Here is a 15,728-nt window from a genome sequence, read left to right as displayed (position 1 = left end):
AGTTGGTTGGCCAATTTGTTGGATTTTTTTTTAATATTTGAAATTTTCTCATTCTAATTAAAATAAAATGTGTTTTAATTTTTTTTAAACATCTTTTGCCAATTTAACTTGAACGTTTCAGACTACGGAAATGCCATCATTGACAAAGGTAATTGACAAACATATTATGCGATCCGGCAAAGTTGACAAGCTAAAAGTATATGGAAGCCAACAGAAAAGATGAGAGAGGGAGAATAGGGTGAGGTGAATACCGCAGCGTCTTAAAACAACTGATAAGTTAATATTATGCAAAATAAAAAAATAATTAGTAATAGTAATAAAGATATTTAAAGAAAACAATATACATTGGGTAGCGGGCGACGGTATAGAGGCTCAATTTTTTATATTATACTATATAGATATATACTTAGCCTATATGCTTATTGAACTAGATCATACTCGGCCTATGCACATAGCTAATCAGTTTCCGTTATTTCTTTAGGACCAATAGCTCAACAAAATTTAGCCAATAAGCTTGACTTTTAGAGAGGCCTTTGGAGTTTGGACCGGTGCCCAGCGAAAATAGAGAATAAAGGATATGGCAAGTGAAAAAGGAAAAAGTATAATGGCAGCGGATTGAAAACAATTGCTCAGTAACTATTGAAGAAAACAGTATATATTGGCTTTATTGATTTTATCAGTAAAGCAATGTGTATGAATTTATGATTTAAGCTTATATTCGTGAAATTAATTGTTTTATAATTGTTTCTAAAATTAATGATTTTAAACGCATGAACAGGTATATTGACACGGCTCTTTCTCTAAGATACAAATTACATTTTTGATAATTAACATGCATAATAAATGAAACTCTAAAATTAATATATTATGTTGCCGTACCCAATAAACATGAGTAAAGCGACAGGATTGCCATATCTATGTCATATTGCCCTGGCAAGTACAGTACGTAGTGTGAACGTTCCAATCAACAAACTTGAGAAAATAATATTGTGGTGATCACACTAATCGAACGTAATGTTAATAATCATATTTACTCAATAATTCTAGTGCATTATACAATTATACACACTCGGATATGACTGCATAAACGCATGTATATTGTGGTGCACAGAAAAACTGCATGGCCTAGAATTTTCATTTCATAGAATGTGTTAGGCTGCCGGTAGAAAAGTTTTCATTTTACTGGGTTTCATTTGTTAAATCGGAGTTAGGTTTTCTTTATTATGATGTGTCTGTAAGGATGCACCACCATTTAAATTGCTCGGTACGCTAGAGTAATTGCGTTGGCTTCAGTTGGTTTCTCAACTATGTCAACATCCAGAATTGAACCCGTAAAACCACAAGTTCAAGAGGATCACCACACCATTCCTCATTTTTTTACCACACTAGCGAAACTAGAGACACTAAGGTCGTCGCCACAAGCTCTGCCTTGTCAACCAAGGTCATGCCCTTCGACAAGCCTTAGACTGCTTAATCCATCGTCAATCGATATTTAGAAAAAAAAAATAGAAATCGAAAAAGTAAATATTTAGAAAAAAAAATCAAAATAAAAAAAGTAAATGGATGCAGGTCGAGATCGGCATGAGCGTCTACCGAGTGAGAGAGAGAGAGAGAGAGATAGAGAATAGGCCTGAAAACAGGGGGCCTTTTGGCCAGCCCTCATTTCTAACAAAATAGAGAGAGATGCTTGTACCTAGGCTGCCATCACTGATCGCGATGGATAATCTACTTACCGCTCTTCGCCTATTGGTAGTGGTCTGCTGCCACCGTCTACCGATGGGTGCCCTGTCTGGATATGAGACGCAGATCCTTTTTTCCTAAAAAAGGATGGTCTTGTCTAACCATAAACTCATACTACAATACTACATTTGGATCCCAAATGAGGGCATATCCAACCCATTGAAATATCAACAGAACTGAAGGCCCAACATGGATAAGCAAAATAAAATTTAAAGAACAATAAGATCCATCATTATACCCCCGATCACGCAAAAAAAAAATGCTTTTTCATATGGAACAAGATGGGAAGAATTAAAAAACTGATTTTCATAAAAAACAAATGCTTACCAATGGGCATGTCATCAGTTGTGTTGTCCATGAATTTTGAACACCAAGCATGAACAAGATCCATACATGTGCACATCTAGTTAGTAGAAAAGCACTGCACATATAAATTACATAATTGTAAAGAAGTACTTAAAACTTACAAGGGGATTCCCATCATCAGCTAGGACCTACAACTTCTAGCACCTTATCATCTTACATTGAATCTACAACCTTGCAACAACGGACAAATTTACCATTATTACACTCAAATTTACCATTATTACACTCACTAATACAAGACATTATTGCTATGAAAGTAGATTACAGAAATACATAGCTATAAAGAAGACTTTTAATCATAGTCATGCGAAGAAAAACAAGACAGGAGAACATAGTCAGTCTAAATGAGATTAATAAGTTTACCAAATTCACAACAATTGTCCAATCCACTAAGCACTGAGGTAAGTGGAACACATAGATGCTGAATACCACACACAAGTGTAACAGCATCAATGATTTGCTCCTTGTGCTCCCCAAACCAGTTTTGGTAAGAATCATCCCCAAGAACAATTCCTAACACTTGATATGACAAGCATCTTATGTGCTGCATGAATTCGTGAACTTGATCCTAACATTTTGGGTTTTCCTGAACTTGGTCGCCTGTCCTGTTGGTGAACCAGGAGCCTGCCATTAAAAACCAAAGTACTTAATACAACCAGAGTTGGCGTTAGAGTCGGTTGAAGGCATCCTTAGGAATGTGTTGTTGATTTACTAAACACGAAATAATGCCTTTTCTTTTTATGTGGTTTAATGCATAATGTTTGTTGTGGTTTAAAGCATATGGAAGATATGAATCAGGGTCTCTGTCATGAACATGTGCGTGTGTCTCTTTCTCATACCAAGTAGAAAGACACATGTGCACGTGCACAAGTACTGAAAAAACATGTATTTGTTGATGTGCAGCTAGTGCTTGAATTCTTATAGTACCCAACTGATTGAGTCACTGAATCAGCCAACTCACCAAATGGGCACCCTAACCAATTTGATTCACAGCACTGTTCACCTTCTAGTTCATGATCCTGGGCCTGCAGCAACAACATCAACATCAAAAACCAATAACAAATCTAAAAACAAGCCTTCCACGACTTTCTGAAATAAGTGTTAGCTGTGTCATTTTCATGCCTAAAAAACTTGCATCTCCAACCCATTTTGCAAAACCATGTATTGCAAGCCAAGACAAATATTAGATGAAGCCAGGAACAAAACTCATGCAACTTCAAAGCATATTCAAAGCATAGAACTTTTCAAAAATGTCACAGTTCAAAATCGAACGAAGAAGGCACACTTTTCGGTTTCTGACAGGTTCACAAATCTGGGTTAAAAAGATATTATATTGTAAAGAGACGATATGAAAACTAAGGATTTTTTTACTCTACAGAAGTAGAGGATTTTAAAAAACCAAAATTCAGAATTTTTTGAACAATTTTGGTATTTTTTTTATTTTTTTTATTCTGCCCAAATTTCTGTATAAAACAGAATAGAATAGAAGTTCTCAAAAACAATTTTTCCTAATTAAACTATTAAAGGTCAACAGAAAATTCAGAAAACTATAATCAAACAAAAATGGTTGCACCTAAGATGAACATACAACACTCAAGCAACTGAGCAAATCATGACTGAGCCACATATGAACTGCCAACATCATCCCTTCAATGTTTCTTTATTTTCACATGAACATATTCAAATATTTGCTCTGTTTTATATATATATATATATATATAAAAGTGCCCTTTCGGATATGAAAATCGCTACTGAGCAAATGCTAGTGACTGAGCCTTGCCGGTACCATATATATATATATATATATAAGTGCCCTTCGGATATGAAAATCGACTACTGGAGCAAATGCTAGTGACTGAGCCTTGCCGGTACCGGAATCACAGCGAGAAATGCTGTGAGGAGAGATCTGTGGGTCAATAGCTTTAAAAAAAAAATTGTGATCTCTGGTGGAGTTTAGTATTTGAAAATTAAGAGACAATTTAATAACCTCTAAAGGGAAGAGGAGCATAAAGAAGAGAGTATTAGTGTGTTCGCCACAATGTTCACTCTACGAACTTGCTAGGGCAAAATTAATGATGGACTTGGTCAAAAACGAAAAACATTAATTTTAGAAACAATTATAAAACAATTAATTTCAATCATAAATTCATACACAAATTGCTAAAACTTACCACCCACTCGGATGTGAGTAGTGCACTATATAATCATATACACTCGGATATGACTGCATAACTGCATAACGCATATATATTGTGGTGCACAGAAAAATTGCATGACCTAGAATTTATTCGTTTCATAGAATGTGTTACTGGTTTCATTTGTTAAATCGGAGTTGGGTTTTCTTTATTATTGATTTGTCTGTAAGGATGCATTGAAAAACCACAAGTTCAAGAGGATCACCACACCAGTCCTGATTTTTTCACCACACCAGACCTTGTCAACCAAGGTCTCCTTGGCAAAAGGTCATGCCCTTCGGAGAAGCCTTCCAGTACTTAATCCGTCCACAATTGATATTTAGAAAACGCATATTGTTGCAGAATTCCAGTTGTTGGCATGAGTGTGTGTGTGGAGAGAGAGAGAAAAGAAAGATGAATAAGAAAGAGAGAGAGAGAGAGATATGCTTGTACCTCCGCTGCCATCACTGATCGCTGATGGATAATCCACTTACGGATCTCCGCCTACTGGTGGTGGTCTGCTGCCGCCGTCTAATGGTGTCCCGTGATATGAGACGGTATTGCCGGTGAATGACATATTCAGGGAAGTGCTTCCTTTTTCCTAAAAAAAGATGGTCTTGTCTAACCATAAACTTCATACTACATTTGGATCCAAATGAGCGCATCTCCAACCCACTGAAATATCAAACAGAACCAATCAATGCCAGGCCCAACGTCGACAATTTAAGAACAACAAGATCCAACAAGATGAATACCAATCATTATACTCCTGATCACGCAAAAAAATATGCATTATTTTTCATATGTAACAAGATGGGAATAATTAAAAAACTGATTTTCATAAAAAATAAATGCTTACCAATAGGCATGTCATCAATTGTATAGTCCAAGAATTTTGAATACCACTAGCAAGCATGAACAAGATCTATACATGTGCGCATCTAGTTGGTAGAAAAGCAACTACACATATAAAGTACTTAAAACTTACAAGGGCATAGATGCTGTCGTCAGTGTAACAGCATCAATGACTTGCTCCTTGTGCTCCCCAATATAGTTTTGGTAAGAATCAAGTATGCCAATGAGCATTTTTCCTGTCAACAACAATCTTAATCAGTGGCATAAAAAATCTCACTAATCAAATTGGTTAGGGTGCCCATTTGGTGAATTGGCTGACTCAATGACTCAATCAGTTGGGCTTAGAGTCAAACAATAAATAATATATAAAATAAGAAAAATCTTAAAAGACTTGAGAAAATAACAAAAAAGTGATAGATGACAAGTCTATATCCACTGAATAGAATCAGTTTGCCAGCAATTTGATCCACACCGTGATTCATAATCTGTTTCTCTTTGATCAAGATGAAGGCCAAATAATATGTGGCATCTTCTGTTGCAGCATGGTCACTGGCCATGATGACTATACCAATAAAATTCAATAGGGCCAAAGCGACAGATGCTCACAGCAGAAAGAAAATAGGAAAATTGAAAGTTGTGCTTATGGCAATTTTCAAAAGCAGCCTTCAGGAGATGAGGAGTCCCATCTGACTTTGCAGCTAAGAAAAGGCAATCACCTACATGGACAAAAAACTTGCATAACTCCCTCCCTCTATGAGGCACATATCATTTGTAGGAAAGAACAAGAATTTGCTTCTATTAATGCTTTTAACTGTATGAATTGACATGTTAGCTCTAATAAAAACATATGCACGTTTGAACAGTGGGCCCATAAAATACACCAATCAGCCATATCCACCTGCATTGTGATATTTTATAAATGCCATGAATTCAAGCACTAGCTACACATCAACAAATACATGTTTTTCAGTACTTGTGCACGTGCATGTGTCTTTCTACTTGGGTATGAGAGAGAGACACACACACACATGTTCATGACAGAGACGACCCTGAGTCATATCTTCCATATGCTTTAAACCACAACAAACATGAAAAGTAAAGGCATTATTTCGTGTTCAGTACATCAACAACACATTCCCTAAGGATGTCTTTAACCAATGCCACAGCCAACTCTGGTTGTATTAAGTACTTTGGTTTTTCTAGAACAGTTGTCGTTGAATGGTGAATGGCATCAAAGGCTCTTGGTTCGCCAACCCTGGGCAGTTCAGGAAAACCCAGAATGTTAGGATCAGGTTCACGAATTCATGCAATGCATAAAATGCTTGCCATATCAAGTGTTAGGAATTATTCTTGGGAAAAAAAAGATTACTGGTTCACCTTTTAGTTCATGATCCTGGGCCTTACCTGGATAAGAACATCAAAAACCAAAAGCAAATCATCAAAAACCAAACAAGCTTTCCACTACTGGAGCAAATGCTAGTGACTGAGCCTTGCCGGTACCATATATATATATATATAAAAGTGCCCTTTCGGATATGAAAATCGACTACTGGAGCAAATGCTAGTGACTGAGCCTTGCCGGTACCGGAATCACAGACGAGAAATGCTGTGAGGAGAGATCTGTGGGTCAATAGCTTTAAAAAAAAAATTGTGATCTCTGGTGGAGTTTAGTATTTGAAAATTAAGAGACAATTTAATAACCTCTAAAGGGAAGAGGAGCATAAAGAAGAGAGTATTAGTGTGTTCGCCACAATGTTCACTCTACGAACTTGCTAGGGCAAAATTGAATGATGGACTTGGTCAAAAACGAAAAACATTAATTTTAGAAACAATTATAAACAATTAATTTCAATCATAAATTCATACACAAATTGCTAAACTTACTACCCACTCGAATGTGAGTAGTGCACTATATAATCATATACACTCGGATATGACTGCATAACTGCATAACGCATATATATTGTGGTGCTTGCATGACCTAGAATTTATTCGTTCATAGAATGTGTTACTGGTTTCATTTGTTAAATCGGAGTTGGGTTTTCTTTATTATTGATTTGTCTGTAAGGATGCATTGAAAAAACCACAAGTTCAAGAGGATCACCACACCAGTCCTGATTTTTTCACCACAGCACTACCTCCACCAGAGACACTAAGGTCGTTGCCACAAACTCTGCCTTGTCAACCAAGGTCTCCTTGGCAAAAGGTCATGCCCTTCGGAGAAGCCTTCCACTACTTAATCCGTCACAATTGATATTTAGAAAACGCATATTGTTGCAGAATTCCAGTTGTTGGCATGAGTGTGTGTGTGTGAGAGAGAGAGAGAGAATAAGCCTAACACAGAGGGTCTTTTTGGCCAGCCCTCATTTCTAACGGAAATGAAAGAGAGAGAGAGAGAGAGAGATATGCTTGTACCTCCGCTGCCTGATCGCTGATGGATAATCCATTACCGCTCTCCGCCTACTGGTGGTGGTCTGCTGCTGCCGTCTACCAATGGGTGTCCCGTCAATGGGTGTCCCGTCTGGATATGAGACGGTATTGCCGGTGAATGACATATTCGGGGAAGTGCTTCCTTTTTCCTAAAAAAAGATGGTCTTGTCAAACCATAAACTTCATACTACATTTGGATCCCAAATGAGCGCATCTCCAACCCACTGAAATATCAAACAGAACCAATCAATGCCAGGCCCAAACGTCGACAATTTAAGAACAACAAGATCCAACAAGATGAATACCAATCATTATACTCAAAAAAATATGCATTATTTTTCATATGTAAGATGGGAATAATTAAAAAACTGATTTTCATAAAAAATAAATGCTTACCAATAGGCATGTCATCAATTGTATAGTCCAAGAATTTTGAATACCACTAGCAAGCATGAACAAGATCTATACATGTGCCCCATGAACAAGATCTATACATGTGCGCATCTAGTTAGTAGAAAAGCAACTACACATATAAAGTACTTAAACTTACAAGGGCATAGATGTTGTCGTCAGTGTAACAGCATCATGACTTGCTCCTTGTGCTCCCCAATATAGTTTTGGTAAGAATCAAGTATGCCAATGAGCATTTTTCCTGTCAACAACAATCTTAATCAGTGGCATAAAAATCTCACTGTTAATCAAATTGGTTAGGGTGCCCATTTGGTGAATTGGCTGACTCAATGACTCAATCAGTTGGGCTTAGAGTCAAACAATAAATAATATATAAAATAAGAAAAATCTTAAAAGACTTGAGAAAATAACAAAAAAGTGATAGATGACAAGTCTAATATCATGAATAGAATCAGTTTGCCAGCAATTTGATCCACACCGTGATTCATAATCTGTTTCTCTTTTGATCAAGATGAAGGCCAAATAATATCTGGCATCTTCTGTTGCAGCATGGTCACTGCCATGATGACTATACCAATAAAATTCAATAGGGCCAAAGCGACAGATGCTCACAGCAGAAAGAAAATAGGAAAATTGAAAGTTGTGCTTATGGCAATTTCAAAAGCAGCCTTCAGGAGATGAGGAGTCCCATCTGACTTTGCAGCTAAGAAAAGGCATCACCTGCATGGACAAAAAACTTGCATAACTCCCTCCTCTATGAGGCACATATCATTTGTAGGAAAGAACAAGAATTTGCTTCTATTAATGCTTTTAACTGTATGAATTGACATGTTAGCTCTAATAAAAAACATATGCACGTTGAACATGGGCCCATAAAATACACCAATCAGCCATATCCACCTGCATTGTGATATTTTATAAATGCCACGAATTCAAGCACTAGCTACACATCAACAAATACATGTTTTTCAGTACTTGTGCACGTGCATGTGTCTTTCTACTTGGGTATGAGAGAGAGACACACACACACATGTTCATGACAGAGACGACCCTGAGTCATATCTTCCATATGCTTTAAACCACAACAAACATGAAAAGTAAAGGCATTATTTCGTGTTCAGTACATCAACAACACATTCCTAAGGATGTCTTTAACCAATGCCACAGCCAACTCTGGTTGTATTAAGTACTTTGGTTTTTCTAGAACAGTTGTCGTTGAATGGTGAATGGCATCAAAGGCTCTTGGTTCGCCAACCACAACAGGCCTGGGCAGTTCAGGAAAACCCAGAATGTTAGGATCAGGCTTGCCATATCAAGTGTTAGGAATTATTCTTGGGAAAAAAAAGATTACTGGTTCACCTTTTAGTTCATGATCCTGGGCCTTACCTGGATAAGAACATCAAAAACCAAAAGCAAATCATCAAAAACCAAACAAGCTTTCCACAACATTCTGAAATAAGCATTAGCTGTGTCATTTTCAAGCCTAAAAAACTTACATTCTGACATAATTGTGGACCAACCTCAGCTCACCTTCTCCTCCAATGTAGGAAAAACATCTCGTGGCTCACCTTCTCCTCCAATGTAGGAAAAGCATCTCGTGGGAATGGGAAGAACTGGATTAAAAGCAACAGCCTCAATCGACGGGGAGTAGGTCATTCAGCCAGCCTAGTGACACAGCATAAATAGCATCAATGAGAAAAAATTCAATAATATCATAATTTTTCCCCAGGATACTATCTTGATTTATGGATAAACAAACACATACTAGTCAAAATATCCATGACACTCAACTAATAAGACACAAGAAGAAACAAGAAGAAACTGAATACTAACCTGGTCCAAAACTATGAAGGCGACAGCGCAAAGGCATGTGAGGGTGGTTGGTGACGATGAAGAATAACTCCACCCCATTTTGCAAAACCATGTATTGCAAGCCAAGACAAATATTAGATGAAGCCAGGAACAAAACTCATACAACTTTAAAGGATAAAATTTTTCAAAAATGTCACAGTTCAAGATCGACCAATAAGAGATCTTCCCTAAGTCTGGGTTATGTCATTGAAAAACAGGTTGAAGACATTTCAACGGGTTGAAGACACTCGGTTAAGATGGAATTATGGGTCAGGTTCCCAAATGATCTCTTTGAAGACAAAAGAAAAGATGGACAAATTGTCACATTCAGTATGAGTGGACTAGGTTTGAAGAGTTTCATCTATTCCATGAACGGACTAGTGGTTTGTTAATGAAATGGCAAACACCTTTCAAGACCAAAGGGGATCGTTTAGTTCCTCTTATGCCTAGAAAACCTCGAAACATAACAAGAGATGTCAAATTTTACTTTGAAATAGTTCAAAATTATCACTTTAACTCATAAACTTAAGTGCTCGTGTTGTGCAAATAATATGTCATTCACTTACCCATAGTACCATACAAGGATTAGGATTCATTTCGCATCAATGTCGTTGAACCTCTAGAAGGGATATCTTTCAATTTCCAAAATGTGAACATAAAGGAATCATCCTCGACATCTTAGGTAATCAAAAAAAAGGAGCAGATATTGACCCCAAATTCACACATCCACAAAAGATCGTTACATTCAATTCCTGCGAGTTCAGCCTTCATGTCTTTCATCTCTTGGCAGACACCTTTTTTTTTTCTTTTTTTTTTTTTTTTTTTGCATTCAGCTTTTTGCCTTTTGATTTTTTTTCCTTTGATTTTTTTTTTCAGGCCGACCTTCACCTTTGAGGGAATACCTCACCACCTCAAAGGCTACTACGAAGCTCCACTGCTTTGGTGGTTATGTGTAGCTTTGTCACGTGTCCAACCCGCTTCACCTTACGGGTTTTCAACGAGCCAAAGGTTCATAAGCCATTATCTTCGCGAAATAGACATAAATCAGCTTTATGCCTACCCGGTACTCTTGATTACTGACTCAGAGAACAACTACACAAGCCCCGAGCCCATCTCTCAACACTCATTTTGCTACCTGCCAAGATCTTACAGAGCATTGTGGCTTCTCTCTCATATATTTTCATGCTAAATCCTTGCAAATGTTTGAACACCAGAGTCAATAGCATTTCCTAGTCTTGACTTTCTCAGCTTCATAGGAGTTTTCCTTATTGTTCAAATCCAGGATTTTTTCAGCTTTCCTCTTCCATTGATTGACAACAAAAACTTGAAAGTTTCTCCTACTCGAGAAGATACTAAGAGTAAAGCAAAGACATATCATTATGAGCGAAGACATTTTTAAAATGTTTTTAAGCAAAATTAAAAAAAAATTATTTTACAAATGTTCTTGACATCAAATGGTATATCACCAGGAGGCATAAGCTCTACTCCCTAAAGAGATGGGTGAATGCAAAACAAGATGGGTAGACTGAGTAGAAGAACGAACTTCACCAACTTTCCCACAAAAGTATGATATTCTACATAAAAGGTTGGTTTAAGGGTGACAAGTTCTCATAAATGTTAGGTCATCAACTGATTTTACAAGAGGTTTAGGTTAAGTTCTTCTCTTTCCTTGAACGAAGCCCAGGATAAACCAGTCCTATGCAGTGGCTTTCGTAAAATCATTAGGGAAATGATGATGACAATCATGGGATTGGACACTGTTAGACTCTGAATGTAAGGCTGTCTGCAGAAAGCGAAAGTAAAAAAGTGTTTGGATATAAAACAGAGGCAGACTTTTCGATTTCTGAAAGGTTCACAAATCTGGGTTAAAAAGACATTATATTGTAAAGAACCGATATGAAAACTAGGGATATTTTTACTCTACAGAAGTAGAGGATTTTAGAAAACCAAAATTCAGAATTTTTTGAACAATTTTGGTATTTTTTTATTCTTCCCAATTTCTGTACAAAGTATAACAGAATAAAAGTTCTCAAAAACAATTTTTCCTAATTAAACTATTAAAGGTCAGTAAAAAACCCAGAAACTTCAGAAAACTATAATCACTAGCAAGAAGATCAAAACACAAAATGCTTGCAGCCAAGATGAACATACAACACTCAAGCACACAGGGCAAGAATAATACAAATAAAAAGAAAACCAAATTTAAAGTACATTAGCAAAGAAATCACACTATGTTATTCTATAGAATTTATAGAAAACAGATTTCCTCTTCAAAGAACAAAGTAACTCACTTCTTGTAATGGACCATGAACCTTCATCGCATTCCCAAAGGTTACTATGACAATTAATTGGGGCTGCATTAAGGGGAAACATTTTTAGACAAGTGCAGTCCACCAATTAAGAAGGAAAGGAAGAAGACAAGGAAAAAAATGCATACCAGATGACGACTGCTAAAGCCTGTCTACAATAATGTGCTGCCTCATTGAGCCTTCCCTTTCTCACGACAAAAATGACCCGCCATCAGTAAAATTAGGTCACAAGTCATAACTGCAAATACAAGAAAAGCAGAATTACAGGAAAGATCTAAGCAATATTTGGAACTAGGCAAGGATAGGAGAAGAAACCATACAATTTGAAGCAAAAGCCAATAATATCATTAATGCTAGGAAGTACAATGGATAGGCCCAAATATAACTAAACAGATAAAAGTATTTAGCAACCAACAAAGAAAAACAATGTATGAAAGTCTGATATTCATATAACATCCATGTTGTAAGCAGACCCTTTTCCAAAGCACTCTAGTTCATAGCTGGAAGGTGTTGTTGTGACCAATAGGTCACAGGCTGACAGCAACAATTTTGGCTGCATTCCTATCTTAGCCAATAGTGAGATGATCACATCTGCTATAATGCATTGATTTTAACAATATGCAGCCTTTTTAACTTTGACATTTTGATCATACAACCCAGTAGTATTTTACTGTATTTATGTTAACATTTAAATATCAAAACGGCTTTCTAATTAAAATTTCAAAATTTTTAAAAAGGCATCCAACAGATTGTAACACCACAAAACAAATGCATTAGAATGAGATCAGGAGCAAAGGCTGAAAAGCCGTCCATACTGATTGAAACTGAACGCAAATCAGTGACGGAGCCACATATGAACTGCCCACATCAGCCCTTCAATTTTTGTTTCTTTTCACATTAACATATTCAAATATTATATATATAGATATATATAAGTGCCCTTTCGGATGTAAAAATCTGCTACTGGAGCAAATGCTAGTGACTGAGCGCTGCCAGTACCTAACAACGGAGTCACAGGCAAGAAATGCTGTGAGAAGAGATCTGTGGGCCAATAGCTTTTTATTTTAAAAAAAGAAAAATGTGATCACTGTGGGGTTTCAGTATTTAAAGATTAAGAGACAATTTAATAATCACTAAAGGAAATAGGAGCAGAAAGAAGACAATAAGGAATCATCTTTTTATCATCAGTTTAACCATATTTCCTGCTTCAATGAGGCCTCTAATAAAATAAAGGAGCTTAAGGGGACAAAAAGAGAGATCCCTATGTGGGAGAGACCGCCGGTGGACGCCGTCCCTCGTTGATCTGTAAGGTGGACAGATATCTACTGCTCTCCCATAAGGTTCCAAACAAAGAAGACATGATATAGGGCATTAACCGGCTCTGCTACCAACTGTTGAAATAATCTAGATTCACATGCACAACTTCACAGGTAGATATAAACCGGTAAGATGCTTACCGGTTCTTGTCATGATAAACAACGAGAGAAGAATGAAGAATGAAATGGACAATCTCTTCGGCTAACGGCTACTGTCAATGAACACGAACACAGGTGCTAAACATTGAAGGTGAGCAGGGACTGATCCTCAAAAATTTTTCAACTATTGAAACCGCTCTGTCTCTTGAATGGGTGCGAAATAAAGAGGTGCATGGTAAAGAAGTTTTGGAATGAAGCCTGAAGGGTCACAACCAGTGAAGCCTTCACACGTTCTCCAACAAAATCAACAATTCTCTAAATTCAATTACCTATTAGTATATGAAACTTGTCCAACTTGGTAAATCCTATGTGGAGCTCAAAGTGAAGGGAGCCAAGAGCCCTATGATATGATATGACATGTTTTAATACGGAGGAGATGGAAGTGGCCAGACTTAAAAGAGGAGAGGGTTTGGAAAGAGGAGGGCAGCCGGATGCATAGCTGGGTCTGCCTCTGCAAATCGGCGATTTGTCTGAACCTCAAGGAGAACCCTTACCGTCATGTGTGAGCAAGCTAATGAGGATAGTGATCACATGTTCCTCAAATACAGAAAAGGCAACAAAGATCCAATAAATTTTGGCCACCGTAAGATGTTCAATGACACAATCAGTTGGGCTTAGAAACAAATATCATCTACTTTTTCAAAGATAAAGCATATCTAAAACGACCCTCCTCATGTTAAAAGGGCGAATAAGACGACTAGGGCTGCGATTTGGGGAAAGGCAGACAGGAAACACAGGCAGACGTGAGAATAAAACGCGATAGAAACAGGCAAGCCGGTGCCTTACCTCGACAGGGATGAGGAAGAGGAGCTGATGCAGACGTGAGCAGCTGGATGCGGGAGAGCTTCTGCAAGAGGAAGACGAGCCTTCTCCACGGGCAACGGGGCAAGGGAAAAAAAAATATATTATGTCCTAACGGGCAGGCAGAAATTTTGTCCGCGCTGAAGAGTGAAATAAGGAAAGAGGCGGGTAGGATTCGATAAACTTTCCCTCTCAACAAACTTTCAGAATCGACCCAAACATTACGTAGTATTGGAAAAACACGCTTTAGTTTCACAAAGTTCATAAACTGCCCTTTCTAAAAGTTACGGGCGTGACAGAGGGGCTCACCGTCAAACTGTCTTGTACATAGAGTATGTTTTATCTTTGTGTCTGAATGTTGAGCTTCAGATTTATCTATTGTTAAATATTATACGTTGCAATATAATTCACTGCTCAACTTTTTTATTCCTAAGCTTGAAGAGGCTCTTAGAATCCTCCCATTTGTTTTAAAAGCTTTCTTCTTGGCACTGCTGTTAGGAGGATTATCATCATCTTCTACTTTTCGTCCTTCGCTTTTTTTTTCGGTCTCATGAACATAATTCATAACAATGCTTGAGAATTTGGGGGCGTCCTTCTACTCACTTCTTAAAAAAAAAACTAGCAACAACCAACCCACATACTCAATATTTGTTGTTTGGCTACAAGTTGTGCCATGAGTGCTATTTCTATTTGGTTGTTCTTTTCAAACAGCGAGAAATTTTGATCTATGGACTCCAAAATAGTGATTTCTCTTAATCATAGTCACAAATAAGGTCTTGAAATTTTAAACGGCAAGCTTTTTTTTGGATATAATTCTATGAGCTTGAAAAAAATATGGTAAATTTTTTAAAATGTTTAAAAACTAAAAATATGAGAAAAATAAAACAAGTGAGAAACTAATATCACAAACATAGAAAGATAAATAGATTTGCAACAAATAAAAAATAAAAAAAATATTTGGCATTAAAAAATAAAAAAAAAGTGAAAAAAATGAGAAAATTTGTGTTAAAAATTTTTAATGTTTTTTTCAATAAAACTCCTTTTTTAGAAGTTTTAAAGGGCCATTTGATTTATCGTTTTTTTTTTGTAAAAAATGTGTTTTCTATGACTATGCTCTTAACAAAGTTTGGTGCAATTAGCTAATCATGTGGCGGCTTAACCCTATATTTTTGTTGATTGTTTATTTACTAAAGAACAAGCTTACGGTCCAATGGCATTTCATATCTAAGAACAGAGTTGGATCGTTTTTAGCTTCTTCTTTTTTTTCTTTTTTTAGTTTGATTATGTTACTAAATGCTTAATGCTCTTCCAGCTTT

The 15,728-nt window shown here is 36.8% G+C and overlaps 2 long non-coding RNA genes across 6 annotated transcripts; both read right to left on the bottom strand.

Moving 5' to 3' along the window:
• Positions 1 to 2,039: 2,039 nt before the first annotated feature.
• LOC116245420 (uncharacterized) lies at positions 2,040 to 4,814 on the bottom strand. The gene is made up of 3 exons (XR_004170521.2): positions 4,734 to 4,814; positions 3,068 to 3,131; positions 2,040 to 2,277 (listed from the first exon to the last, which is right to left on the bottom strand). It is a non-coding gene; the product is annotated as an uncharacterized LOC116245420 (long non-coding RNA).
• A 13-nt stretch (positions 4,815 to 4,827) lies between these two features.
• Positions 4,828 to 14,540, bottom strand: LOC116245417 (uncharacterized). Of its 5 annotated transcripts, none has more exons than XR_004170518.2 (9): positions 14,398 to 14,540; positions 12,265 to 12,374; positions 9,810 to 12,181; positions 9,473 to 9,641; positions 9,336 to 9,362; positions 8,877 to 9,241; positions 5,742 to 6,033; positions 5,269 to 5,371; positions 4,828 to 4,955 (listed from the first exon to the last, which is right to left on the bottom strand). It is a non-coding gene; the product is annotated as an uncharacterized LOC116245417 (long non-coding RNA). The 5 variants fall into 5 exon arrangements; XR_007572257.1 differs by having other exon boundaries at positions 5,742 to 5,851; positions 9,167 to 9,241; XR_004170516.2 differs by lacking the exon at positions 8,877 to 9,241 and having other exon boundaries at positions 5,742 to 5,851.
• Between the last annotated feature and the right edge of the window lie 1,188 nt (positions 14,541 to 15,728).

Source organism: Nymphaea colorata, unplaced genomic scaffold (assembly GCF_008831285.2).
Source record: "Nymphaea colorata isolate Beijing-Zhang1983 unplaced genomic scaffold, ASM883128v2 scaffold0659, whole genome shotgun sequence".
NCBI lineage: Eukaryota > Viridiplantae > Streptophyta > Magnoliopsida > Nymphaeales > Nymphaeaceae > Nymphaea > Nymphaea colorata.
Note: the sequence above shows the minus strand (reverse complement) of the source record. Positions and strands in the feature narration are given on the sequence as shown.